The following is a 13,356-nucleotide window of genomic DNA, read 5'->3' as shown; positions in this document are numbered from 1 at the left end:
TTATTTTTTAGGTCATTTTTAGCTGCTAACACCAACTAGGCCTACTATCCTTACTTAAAACTGTCCTGGTGCTAGTCAGTTTACATTGCTGTATCCTTTGCAGTATCTTAATTCTTGTGATAAAACCCAGACTGTGCCCTTTGTCCCTAATAAATATGGGTCTAACGTTGGTTATTAAAAATCTCTTAATTGTTTTCAGTGAATTTTCCCTCATTAGAAATGTGTTGCTGCTGGCCAGTTTTATGCTTCTGTGTCATCTACAGGCCTGTTTCACACAAGCCTTAACTTGTATAAGAGCAATGTGATCAGAAAGACTTTACAAAGCATTTGCAATGGTTTAATATCAGTGGGACTTGTGTAGCGGCAATCAGAAACACTGTTGCTAGCTTACATTGATGTGGTGATCCTGGAATTGGTGTGGTAGTGATCACAAAAAATGTTGCTTGCTGCACTTGGTCTGGTGTGGTACCAATCAGGAACACTAATTCCAGCTACACTGGTGTGGCAATACTGGGACAGATTGATAAAAAAAACATGTGCCATTGCTAAAGATACACAAAAGAAAGACTAGCAAGCATATAGGAGTATTATAAACCAAATAGTGTAGCGCTAATAAACAAAGCAAAAATTGTGCGTTGTGAATGCCACATAAATAAACGTGCTATTAAAAAATATATCTTATTAAAAATATATATAAGTGATAAAGTCCAAAAACATAAGTCCCAGAGTGGATAATAAGTGAAGAGCTGTTATCCAAAGGTGGAATCCCAATAGATGGTGAGGCAGGAGGGAAAAACACCCGTGAGCGGTGATGAAAGATGGCTGCTTACCAGAATATATGGGCCCCCAAATTAATGGATAGGCCACAAGAAGCTTTATGGGAAATCAGCATTCAATCTTGCCTCCACATACACAAGGATAAGGGCTTAGATCCATAGACCAATAATCAACCTTGACTCCAAATGCAAGAGGTGCAGCAGTGGACTCATATGCAGCTCCAACAGTGTGTGATATCGTACACATGGGAAGGAAGATTAAGAAAGACCATAACGTAATCCAGTTTGGTAGATTAAAACATTTATTAAAAATGCACTTACAAGTCTATAGACGAATACAGGTGAAAAAACATAAAACCGCGGCGTTCCGCAGCTGTACAAAGCAAGCCGGCCTTTCCGAGGGGCGTGGTCAACATGGTGTCCGGTACCGCCCTACCGGTTTCGTCATATGTGACGTCGTCCGGGGTGTGGTTTAAGAATGGTGACTAGGTAGGACAATGTTATTATAATGGGGGATTTATATTTTTTCCAGATATCAACTGGGCAGAAGGAACTGCTCACTCACCTAAGGCTCGCCATTTCTTAATTGTATTGCAGGACAATTTCATGGGTCAGTTGGTGAATGCACCAACAAGACATAATGCATTACTAGATCTATCAATTACAAATAACACAAACCTGACCGCAGATGTGGAAATATGGGGCAACTTAGGAAACAGCAATCACAAGGTAATTAAATTCAGTATAAATCACAGGAAAAGGAAGCGCAAGGGTAATAAAAGTACACTGAATTTGAAAAGAGCCAACCTCTCTATACTGCACTCCATACTACAAGATATGAAATGTGATAAAATCCTAGGAACAATGAACACTGAGGGAAAATGGGAGTGCTTTAAAAACATATTAAATAAAGGTATTGGCAAATGTATTGCAATGGGCAACAAATATAAAAGAGCTAAGATTAAACCTGGGTGGTTAAACTATAATGTAAAAATGCATATAAATGAGAAAAAAAATGGCCTTCAAAAAATATAAGGCTGAGGGGTCATTGTCAGCATTCCAACACTACAAGAATTGCAGCAAGAAGTGTAAGAACACAATCAGGACAGCTAAAATAGACCACAAAAGACACATTGTGGAGGAGAGTGAAAAAAATCCCAAAACATTATTTAAATATATTAACAGTAAGAATGCAAGATTAGAGCATATTGGTCCCATAGGGAATGATCAGGGGAAGTTGGTTACAAAAGACAAAGAGAAGACATCTGTACTAAATGCATCCTTCTCCTCAGTTTTTACAAAGGAAAGGTGGGGGGGGGTAAAATAACCAAGGCTGTATTGTTAAAGCGCTTGCTACCCCAACACTTCATATTCCTGATATGTGCCTGCTCTGTCATGTACTCTCTTTGTATTGCTTCCTTTGTGTGAAATCACTGATGTTCCTACCAGTCCCTCTGCTTTCCTATTCAAAACTGACCACACTAAGCAGGAGAGGACACTCTTGTCAGTTCTCTAGCTATGGTGGGAACTCACTATACTCTTCTCTAATCATCAGACTTGTCCTGACATGCCCCTGCAGCACAGCTATTTAGTGGGAAGCTCAGTGTGTTGCTACTTCTCCTCCCCCAGCTCTTATGCAACTGAGAACAGAGGAAATGTGATCACTTATAAAAAAGTGAAACATTTATTTATATTGTTTTTTTTTATATATCTATACAAAAAATGTTTTGCCTTTCATTTCTATCTAAAAACTGAATTGGCTGTTTTACAAGGTGATCGTTTACAATCACTTTAACACATCACATAATGTACCCTTGTGCCTAACAGAAGCTAGTGTCAAAAATTGACTTGAAGAACTTAACAAAAATAAATCACCAGGACCCGATGGCTTACACCTGAGAGTCCTTAAAGAACTAAGTCAGGTTATAGCCAGACCATTGTTCCTAATTTTTATGAACGGCTTACTGACTGGAATGGTACCAGGTGATTAGGGAAAAGCCCACCTGGTACCAATATTTCAAAAAGGGCTGAGATATAGACCTGGAAAGTCTAACATGAATAGTTTGTAATTCATTGGAGGGGATGATAATGGACTATATCCAAGAATTTGCTTATAAAAAGTATGATTAGTAGTAATCAGCATGGATTTATTTATATAAAATTGTTCTTACCAGACCAATCTGTTAACATTCTACGAGGAAGTGAGCTGGCATCTAGATAAAGGAAGACCTGTGGATGTTGTGTATCTGGATTTTGCAAAAGCATTTGATACAGTTCCTCATAAATGTTTACTTTACAAAACTGGTTATAGGGACACGATCAAAGGGTGGTGGTAAATAGAGAGTACTCAGAATTGTTTGGTGTGGTGGATAATGTCCCCCAAGGATCTGTCTTGGGATGAATTCTGTTTAATCTATGCATAAATGATATAGAGGTTGGTATAAATAGTTCAATCTCAGTGTTTGCTGATGATACAAAGCTAACTAGGGCAATAACTTCACAGAAAGATGTGGAAACCTTACAGGAAGACCTAGAAAAAATAATAGGGTGATTAACTACCATTGGGGGAATCCAGGATGGAAAAGGATCTGGGGGTTCTAGTAGATCACAGTCTCAGCAATGTCAAGCTGGGCTGTGCTTTTTTTTATTAATTGATTAATTCCTATTGAATTCAGTGGGCCACTCAATGCACAATGATGAAAAGAAAAATATACTTCAGCTATTTTACATGATACAACAAAACGTATACAGTATATGTGACCCAGATCTATTGAAAACAACGGGATGCCAACTAATATTCTTTTGATGCATCATAACTTACATGTTACAATGCATGATCATAAACAGAGTCTTACCTATTTGCTGTCCCCCCACAGTAGATTTACTCTGCATGGGCAGCACAGGCAGGCCGGACAATGTACCTGTATGTCGTCTCCTGTCTTTCGGGCTCAAGGCGTGCACGTGGACACAGCATGAGTTTGGCAGCAGATTTCAGCCAATGATTTTGGCTTAGATTAGCTGATCGGATGTTCCCAATCACACAAAGAGTTCTGTATTTACAAACATACAGAACATTGTGTGCGTAAGAAATGCGATCTGGCTGTTACCTCTCCCTGAAAAGCAGAGAGAAAAAACAGCCAGATCAGAACGTTAAAACAGGATGGATTACACTTATTAGGCAAACAATTAACCCCTTGATTGCCTCTAGATGTTAACCCCTTCCAAACCAGTGTCAGTACCATGCCAGAGTATAGTATTATCACTGATCACTGTATTACTGTCACTAGCGATGTTACTGTCAGCTAGTGACTCTCCCAGATAGTGCCAGATTTATCACCTCCCTATCACAGTCCCGCTTTAAGTCGTTGATCACCACCGTTACAGTATAACGTCTATAGCTGCATTAATTCCAGTATATATACCATAGTTTGTAGAAGCTATAACTTTTGAATAAACTAATTATTATACACGTATTGGGATTTTTTTAAGTAGCAAGTAGCAGAATATATTTTAGCATAAATTTATGAAGAAATTAAATTTTTTTATTTTTATTATTGGATATGTTTTATGAAGGTAGAAAATATATATATATATATTTTTTTCAAAATGTTTGGTCTTTTTTTTTTATATAATAAAAAATAAAAAACCCAGCGGTGATCAATGCCACCAAAAGAAAGCTCTATTTGTGTGAAAAAAAATGATACAAATTACATGTGCATACAGTGTTGCATGACCGCACAATTGCCAGTCAAAGTAGCACAGTGCTGAATAGCAAAAAATGCTCTGGTCATGAAGTGAGTCAAACCTTCTGAAGGTCAAGTGGTAAACTTTCATAACTGGAAAAAAAAAAGGTGTAATGCATGGTCTCTATGCCTGTGTTCTTCACAGTATTTAATTTGCTCTAAATCAACAGGTGCAGTTAAAGTTTTTAACACACACTTTTTATTGATTTTAAGTTTTTCTATGTTGACCTAACAGTGCCACCCGGTGGGCCTGAAACAACTAAATCTGCTGTGAATGTTTTTGCAAGTTATAGTGATTACACATACTCCATTGGTGTGCAGAAAAGAAAAATTCATAAATGATACCCGTATGAGATATGCAAGCTTGAAAAATATGTCAAATGTATGCAGATCAGAAGTTCTAGCTTGCTGCTTGTTTGATAACAACCAGCTACTCAGAAGTTACATGATCAAGAGACAGCAAGTCAACTAAAATTATTATACAGGGTTTCTATAGTGCCAACAGTTTACACAGGGCTTTACAACATGAGGGCAGGCAATACAATTACAATACAATTATATACAGGAGGAATCAGAGGGCCCTGCTCGTTGGAGCTTACTATCTAGCAGAAAAAATGCTTTCAGAAAGAGATCAGCAGTGGCAGCCCCCATATTTTGTATTAGTATCCCTTGAAATCCAATCTGTGGAAAAGTCATGGTGCTCTTTCCCAGTCTATTTGGCATGATACTTTTATGGACATTGCTTTCTACTGTAAAAGAATAGAAAATTTTATTTTTTAATTTGTATTTTTTGTCAGTTTTTTGGGTAACGTATTGGACACACTGGGCATGTAGGATGAAGTTGATCTTAGTATCAGCTAACAAACATGAAAAACATGAAATGCTGCCCTACTACAATTCAAAATATGAAGGAGTCCTAGCAGTTTTTTTTTTTTTTCTTGCATTACTAAATTAATTACATAAACTAAGCATTGGTTTTTCAGTATTTAAGCAAAGATGTGCATGCTGTTGCTGTTTGCATTTGATATATTGAACTTTCATTTCAGACTTTTCACCTTGTCTCCAAAAATGAAGGTAAACCCCAATTCCACTAACAAACGTACACTAACCAGCCACTTCAAAAGGTACACCTTGCTAGTACCGGGTTGTACCCTCTTTTGCCTTTAGAACTGCCTTAATTATTTATGGCATAGATTCAACAAGGTGTTGTAAACGTTACTCAGAGATTTTGCTCTATATTGACAAGGTGCAAATCTCCCGTTCCACATCCCAAATTTGCTCTATTGGATTGAGAGCTGGTGACTGTGGAGGCCATTGGAGTACAGTGAACTCATTGTCATGTCCAAGAAACCAGTTTGACATGATTTGAGATTTGTGACATGGTGCATTATCCTGCTGGATGTAGCCTTTTGAAAATGGGTACACTGTAGTCATAAAGGGATGGACATGGTCAGCAACATTAGTCAGGTAGGCCATGGTGTTTAAACAATGCTAAATTGGTACTAAGAGGCCCAAAGTGTATCAAGAAAATACCCTCCACGGCCTTACACCACTACCACCAGCCTGAACCGGTAATACAAGGCAGAATGGATCCATGCTTTCATGTTGTTTGTGCCAAATCCTGACACAATTATCTAAATGTCACAGCTAAAATTGAGACCAATCAGACCAGGCAACATTTTTCCAATCCTCTATTGTCCAATTTTGGTGAGCCTGTGCAAATTGTAGCTTCAGTTTCCTGTTCTTAGCTAACAGGAGTGGCACCCGGTGTGGTCTTCTGCTGCTGTAGCCCACCTGCTTCAAGATTCAATGTGTTGTGCATTCAGAGATGGTATTCTCCATACCTTGGTTTTAACAAGTGATTATTTGAGATACTGTTGCCTTTCTATCATCTTGAACCAGTCTACCCATTCTCCTCTAACCTTAGACATTAACAAGGCATTTTCGTCTACACAACTGCTGCTCACTGGATATTTTATCTTTTTCGGGCCATTCTCTGTAAACCCTAGAGATAGTTGTGCATGAAAATCCCAGTGGATCAGCAATTTTTTAAATACTCAGACCAGCCCATCTGGCATCAATAACCATGCCACATTCAAAGTCACTTAAAGCGGAGTTCCGGGCACAAAAACATTTTTTCAATGAACATACCCCCGGGACAGTCAGGGCTAGTACATTCCACAATGGCAGGCCTCTGATCTGTCCCGGTTCGCACTTACCTGCAAGAAGAAATACTCACTTTTAAAATTTCTTCTCCAGCGTTGCCATCTCTGTTGTTGGCAGCTGAAGCCAGCGCGATCCTCTTCTGCGTCCTCTTCCGCGTCTTCTTCTCCCAGAATGCGCCTTCACCGGCCCCTCTCGTCACTTCCGGTGCGGCGTGTCAACCCTCCACAGCTTCTGGGCATGCCCAGAAGCTGTTTAGCAGGGAATTGAACCGGAAGTGACGAGCGGGGCCAGTGCCGTCGCATTGATTCCTGGGAGCGATGATGTTCAGCTCCCAGGAATCATTGCAAACCGGAAGTGACAGCGCGGGCTGTGGCCACAGAGGGAGGAAGTGGAAAATAGGTGAGTATTTCTTTCTACAAATACAAGGTGAGTAAAAAAAAGAAAAATAATCCTAACTATCCAATTCCTTTTCAGGTGAAGAAGAGCAAGCGGATGGACACAAAATCGATTAGGTCGATTTTGTGCCCGGAACTCCGTTTTAAATCTACTTTATTCCGATTCTGATTCTTGGTTTGAACTTCAGCAAGTTGTCTTCACACATCTAGATGCCTAAATGCATTGAGTTGCTGCCATGTGATTGGCTGATTAGCAATTTGTGTTACCAAGCAATAGAACAGGTGTACCTAATAAAGTGGCTGGTAAGTTTATATTAAATTGCTAGAAACAGTCTTTGGTTGCAGTTAGGTACATGGTGTACTAACAAATGCAATATTTAGAAGTTGGATGAAAGGCAAAGCGCAGTAAAACTACTTTGGTCACTTCACAAATACATAGGTATATACTGTTAATATCAGACCAAAAAAAGGACAACTAAGCAGGAAAAATGGACAGAGGGACTGGGGGACTTCGTTCTAAAAAAGTGACATGCCCTTTAAATGAGGGACAGTGGGAAGTAATGGAACAATGAATTGAATAAGGTGTTTGACGACTAGAAGTACTATGGTATAAATCCGTTAAGAAACGTCACATTTAATACACCCTCTTACAACGCAGGATCGTGCTACATCATGCCTTGTATGGAAAAGTAACAACCAGAGAATGTCAATACGTTCATTCTATACATTTGACTAGATCAACCTTGGAAGAACCCTTGAAATAATTCCAGCTCCCAGAAGAACCACTGCAAAAAATTATTATCTACAGCAGGGGTCTTCAAACTATGGCCCTCCAGTTGTTCGGGAACTACAATTCCCATCATGTCTAGTCATGTCTGTGAATGTTTTACAATGCCTCATGGGAAGTGTAGTTCCGCAACAGCTGGAAGGTTGTAGTTTGAGGATCCCTGATCTACAGTTTACAGTACATTAGTATGATCAGTAAGGCTCGGTTCACATATATGCGGATCTGATGCTCAATGGAGCCGGTTCACATATATATGGGGTGGCTGTGGTCTATTTCTCCAAAGGGACCTGTGCATTTTTGGGTCTAGGTATGAATTCAAGTAAAATTTTGAACCTGAATTGCACCTGAACTGTTGAACAAAACTGCACCAGACTGCAAATCGCAGCCAGACATGTGTGAACCCAGCCTAAGTTGTAGATATTATGATAAAAGAAAACAAATTAGGAATGTGAAAAACCTTATTTGCCACCCACAACAAATCATATTTACTATGCCCCTGCCATATGCAACAAAGTTATTTTCATTAGTAATTCTGATATAAAACAGATAACCATAAAGGGCAGAAAAAAATCACAAGATGTGCAAATTGTAATATCACTTTCCATTAATGGGCAATGTTAGAAAGAACCTTTTCAGTTACTAGTCAACAGAAGAAGTGTCTCCCTTAGGTTGGGGGTTCATGGGAGAATGGTCCTTTTATATTGATGGTAAGTGGGAGAAGGGACACATTAGATTGGATGGTTTGTGAGAGAAGGGCCCCTTTATATTAATGATCAAAGGTGTAAGATTAGAGGTTCCTTTTGTGTGACATTGGTGCCATAACTAAGCAGTCATTATCAGGTGGGAGATCAAATAACATCTACTTAGTAACCTCTAGAGCAGGGATCCTCAAACTACGGCCCTCCAGCTGTTGCGGAACTACACATCCCATGAGGCATTGTAAAACTCTGACATTCACAGACATGACTAGGCATGATGGGAATTGTAGTTCCTGAACAACTGGAGGGCCATAGTTTGAAGGCCCATGCTCTAGAGAAACCCTAGAGTTTCCATGGAACCCTGCTTTGCAGCTACAAATTTTTTAGTTAATTGGTAAGCACAATGGTTCCTAAAATAAAAAATAAAAAATGAATGCACATAAAAATACCTTATCATTTTTGAATTGGTTGTTTTGCAGAAAATAACATTCACAATGACCACTTTGGCTATAGAAAAATGTAAGCAAACATTTTCAAAGCATAGAGAAAGATAGTTGTTAGTCCGGTCGTTATACCCTCACCATGGGTAACCAATGTCATGATCACCGGAAGCAAAAATGTAAATCTTACAATCTGCCTACATCTAAAAGAACCTAGAGTAATCAAACAACAGAATTTATTTATTCCCAAACAGAGTGGAATAGCATTACTTTATCATCTTTCATTAAAATAAAAAAGGTGCTTATGGGTAATTTTACACGACAGTCATCTGTATTGTGTTCTTTTGATACAAATTTGGAGCAAAAGTTCAATTAGCTACAATTTAGAATCAGGGCTACCAGTGCCATATTTCAGAAAAAAAAGTAATTCAAACATAAACATTTCTAGATATTACTAGCTTCAAACCTTTGGACAGGTTTTTCTTTGTAATACACTCCTTATTGATAAAGCCGTCTTTACTTTTTATACATTTCCTTTGGCATATTTCATTTTTTTTTCATGGGAAGGTCTTAAAATTATTCTTTCCTTTACTGAAAATCAACTTTCTGCCCCTCCAGTATAATTTTCTTTTAAACAAATGTGTTTTATTGAAAATTTTCAGAAAATTAAACAGTACAGAAAGAAGAAAATTAGGTGCAGTATATTGAAAAAACATTGCAATATTAGACCAAGTTTTTATAATGTGCAGAGGCATCCATAGCCCAGCAGTGAATCTGACCCACCCATGACCCGGACACCCCACTGGGTACAAACTGTGTCTGGAGGATAACGCGGTTCATTTCCACCACTGACCACGGCCCCAGCTCCGTGAGGAAATATCTAGAAATATCTAGAAACGATCAACTCTAGAAACTTGTAAACTCGATCAAACTGTGATCCTGACAAATTGATTAAGAGATTAAATCCGTTCAGTTTCTTGCTCCGTGGATCCTTGATCCAGGGATCTCAATTTGTCAAGAATTTTTCGGTGGTTAATTTGGCTTTGGAGATGAGATATTCCAATGCAAAGTGACCGTCTAAAATTGTAATCAGTTCTTGGAGAGTCAGGGTTGCACAGATTTCCATTTTCTAGCTATTGCCAATCGTGCAGCAACGAGAATGTGTGTGGCTATGGTTTGACAGTGTAATGTTTTATGCAGGCATAGGTAAGTAATGGCCACACACCTCATTGCAAATGTCATCACACAGACTTGTACTGTTAGGACGGTTGTGCATGGACAGTGGCTTTTTAGACTGTACATTTATATTTACGCTCGTCATCTGCTACTACAGGAAATTGAAGGTATTATTTTGGAAAATGGGGGTGGCTAGCACAATGTCTATCTGACTAAATATCTATCTCAGAATATAAGTGTCTGTTAAGTTTTACATATAGCTAAATATTGCAGGCTCCTCTTTAAACAATCACAGGTTTTATATACGCTATGCAAAAAAGTGAGTACACCCCTCACATTTTTGTAAATATTTTATTAGATCTTTTAATGTGACAACACTGAAGAAATGACACTTTGCTACAATGTAAAGTAGTGAGTGTACAGCTTGTATAACATTGTAAATTTGTTGTCCCCTCAAAATAACACAATACGCAGCCATTAACCACTTTACGCCCGCCCGCCGCAGTTATAATATTATATATTCTCCTGTCAGTGGGGAAGCCGATGCAGCGGGCAGGTGGCTTTGATTGCCGCCTGACACCCACGATCATTCCCCGCTGAGAGAGAAGGACGGTCGGCTGTTGTAAACACAGCTGACCGTTCTTCTCCCTGGAATGATCATAGAGCCCATGTGATCCTTGTATATAGGAACACAGGTCTCTATGGTCATGTCACGAGCCACGCCCCCCCCAAAAGTTAGAATCACTCCCCTAGGCTCACATTTACCCCTTGATCACCCACAATTTTAACCCCTTCCCTGCCAGTGTCATTATTACAGTAACAGTGCATATTTTTAGCACTGATTACTGTAGTAATGTCACTGGTCCCCCCAAGGTGTTAAAAATGTCAGTCAGGGGTCCGATCTGTCCGCTGTAATGTCACAGTCCCGCAAAAAATCACAGATCGCTGCCATTACTTGTAAAAAAAACAAAAAACAATAAAAATGACATAAATCTTTGCCGTAGTTAGTAGACTTTTGCGCAAACCAATCAAAATACACTTATTGTGACTTTTTTTTTTACCAAAAATATGTAGCAGAAAACAAATTGACCTAAAATGTTATAAAACTTTGATTTTTTAATTTTTTTGGGGGGGGGAATGTCATATAGCAGAATGTGAAAAATATTGTTTTTTTTATTTATTTATTTTTTCAGAATCGTCACTCTTTTTTTGTTTATGGTGCAAAAAAAATTACACAGGTGATCAAATACCACCAAAAGAAAGCTTTATTTGTGGGGAAAAAAGGGACATAAATTTTGTTTTGGCACAGCATTGCATAACCACGCAATTGTCAGTTAAAGTCACGCAGTGCCAAGTTGAAAAAAGTGGCCTGGTCATTAGGGGGGCAAATCCTTCTGGTCTTAAAGTGTTTATTGTCTAAACCACTGGAAACAAAAAAGAGTACACCCCTAAGTGAAAAAGTCCAAATTGGGCCCAAAGTGTCAATATCTTGTGTTGCCACCATTAGCCTTAACCCTCTTGGGCATGGAGTTCACCAGAGCTTCACAGGTTGCCACTGGAGTCCTCTTCCACTCCTCCATGACGACATCACAGAGCTGGTGGATGTTAGAGATCTTGCGCTCCTCCACCATCCATTTGAGGATGCCCCACAGATACTCAATAGGGTTTAGGTCTGGAGACATACTTGGCCAGTCCATCACCTTTACCCTCAGCTTCTTTAGCAAGGCAGTGGTCATTTTGGAGGTGTGTTTGGGGTCATTATCCTGTTGGAATACTGCCCTGCGGCCCAGTCTCTGAAGGGAGGGGATCATGCTCTACTTCAGTATTACTTCAATATTTCACATTACTTGTTGGCATTCATGGTTTCCTCATGGTTCCCTCAATGAACTGTAGCTCCCCAGTGCCCGGCAGCACTCATGCAGCCCCAGACCATGACACTCCCATCACCATGCTTGACTGTAGGCAAGACACACTTGTCTTTGTACTCCTCACCTGGTTGCCGCCACACACGCTTGACTCCATTTGAACCAAATAGGTTTATCTTGGTCTCATCAGACCACAGGACATGGTTCCAGTAAACCATGTCCTTAGTCTGCTTGTCCTCAGTAAACTGTTTTCAAGATTTCTTGTGCATCATCTTTGAAAAAGGCTTCCTTCTGGGATGACAGCCATGCAGACCAATTTGATGCAGTGTGCGGCGTATGGTCTTCGCACTGACAGGCTGACCCCCCCCATACCTTCCATCTCTGCAGCAATGCTGGCAGCACTCATACGTCTATTTCCCAAAGACAACCTCTGGATATGATGCTGAGCACGTGCACTCAACTTCTTTTGTCGACCATGGCAAGGCTTGTTCTGAGTGGAACATGTCCTGTTAAACAGCTGTATGGTCTTAGCCCCATGCTGCAGGTCAGTTTCAGGGGCTTGCCAATCTTCTTATAGCCTAGGCCATCTTTATGTAGAGCAACAATTCTTTTTTTCAGATTCTCAGAGAGTTCTTTGCCATGAGGTACCATGTTGAACTTCCAGTGACCAGTATGAGAGAGTGAGAGCGATACAGCCAAATTTAACACACCTTCTCCCCATTCACACCTGAGACCTAATGAGTCACATGACACTGGGGAGGGAAAAATGTCTAACTAGGCCCAATTTTCACTTAGGGGTATACTTACATTTGTTGCCAGTGGTTTAGACTTTGATGGCTGTGTGTTGAGTTATTTTAAGGAGACGAAAAATGTACACTGTTATACAAGCTGTGGATTCACTACTTTACATTGTAGCAAAGTGTCATTTCTACAGGGTTCTCACATGAAAAGGTATATTAAAATATTTACAAAAATGTGAGGGGTGTACTCACTTTTTTGAGATACTGTATATATATATATATATATATATATATATATATATATATTTTTTTTTTTTTTATTACCCCCCCCCCCCCAGTTTTTAATGCTATGAGTTCATTTGTGTTGTTCTCTCCAATCATTGTTAAAATGTACTTATTACCTAATGCCTAATGCTGTTATTATTACTATTTCATCTGCATATCCATAATGTTAATAGGCGGATAACTGCCCAACTTCATTACACTTTAAACAGTATTTTAAAAGTCATTTAAATGGTAATGTCCTCAGAAAAGCAGCCCACGCCACCATGTACAGGATGACCTCTTTTG

General features: G+C 39.3%; 1 protein-coding gene across 1 annotated transcript in view; it reads left to right on the top strand.

Moving 5' to 3' along the window:
• The window catches only part of GABBR2 (gamma-aminobutyric acid type B receptor subunit 2), an 873,294-nt gene that overhangs the window by 428,627 nt on the left and 431,311 nt on the right, over positions 1–13,356 (top strand). The gene's annotated exons all lie outside the window — the stretch shown is intronic.

The sequence above is a fragment of the Pelophylax lessonae genome (assembly GCF_965119305.1).
Source record: "Pelophylax lessonae genome assembly, chromosome: 5".
NCBI lineage: Eukaryota > Metazoa > Chordata > Amphibia > Anura > Ranidae > Pelophylax > Pelophylax lessonae.
Note: the sequence above shows the minus strand (reverse complement) of the source record. Positions and strands in the feature narration are given on the sequence as shown.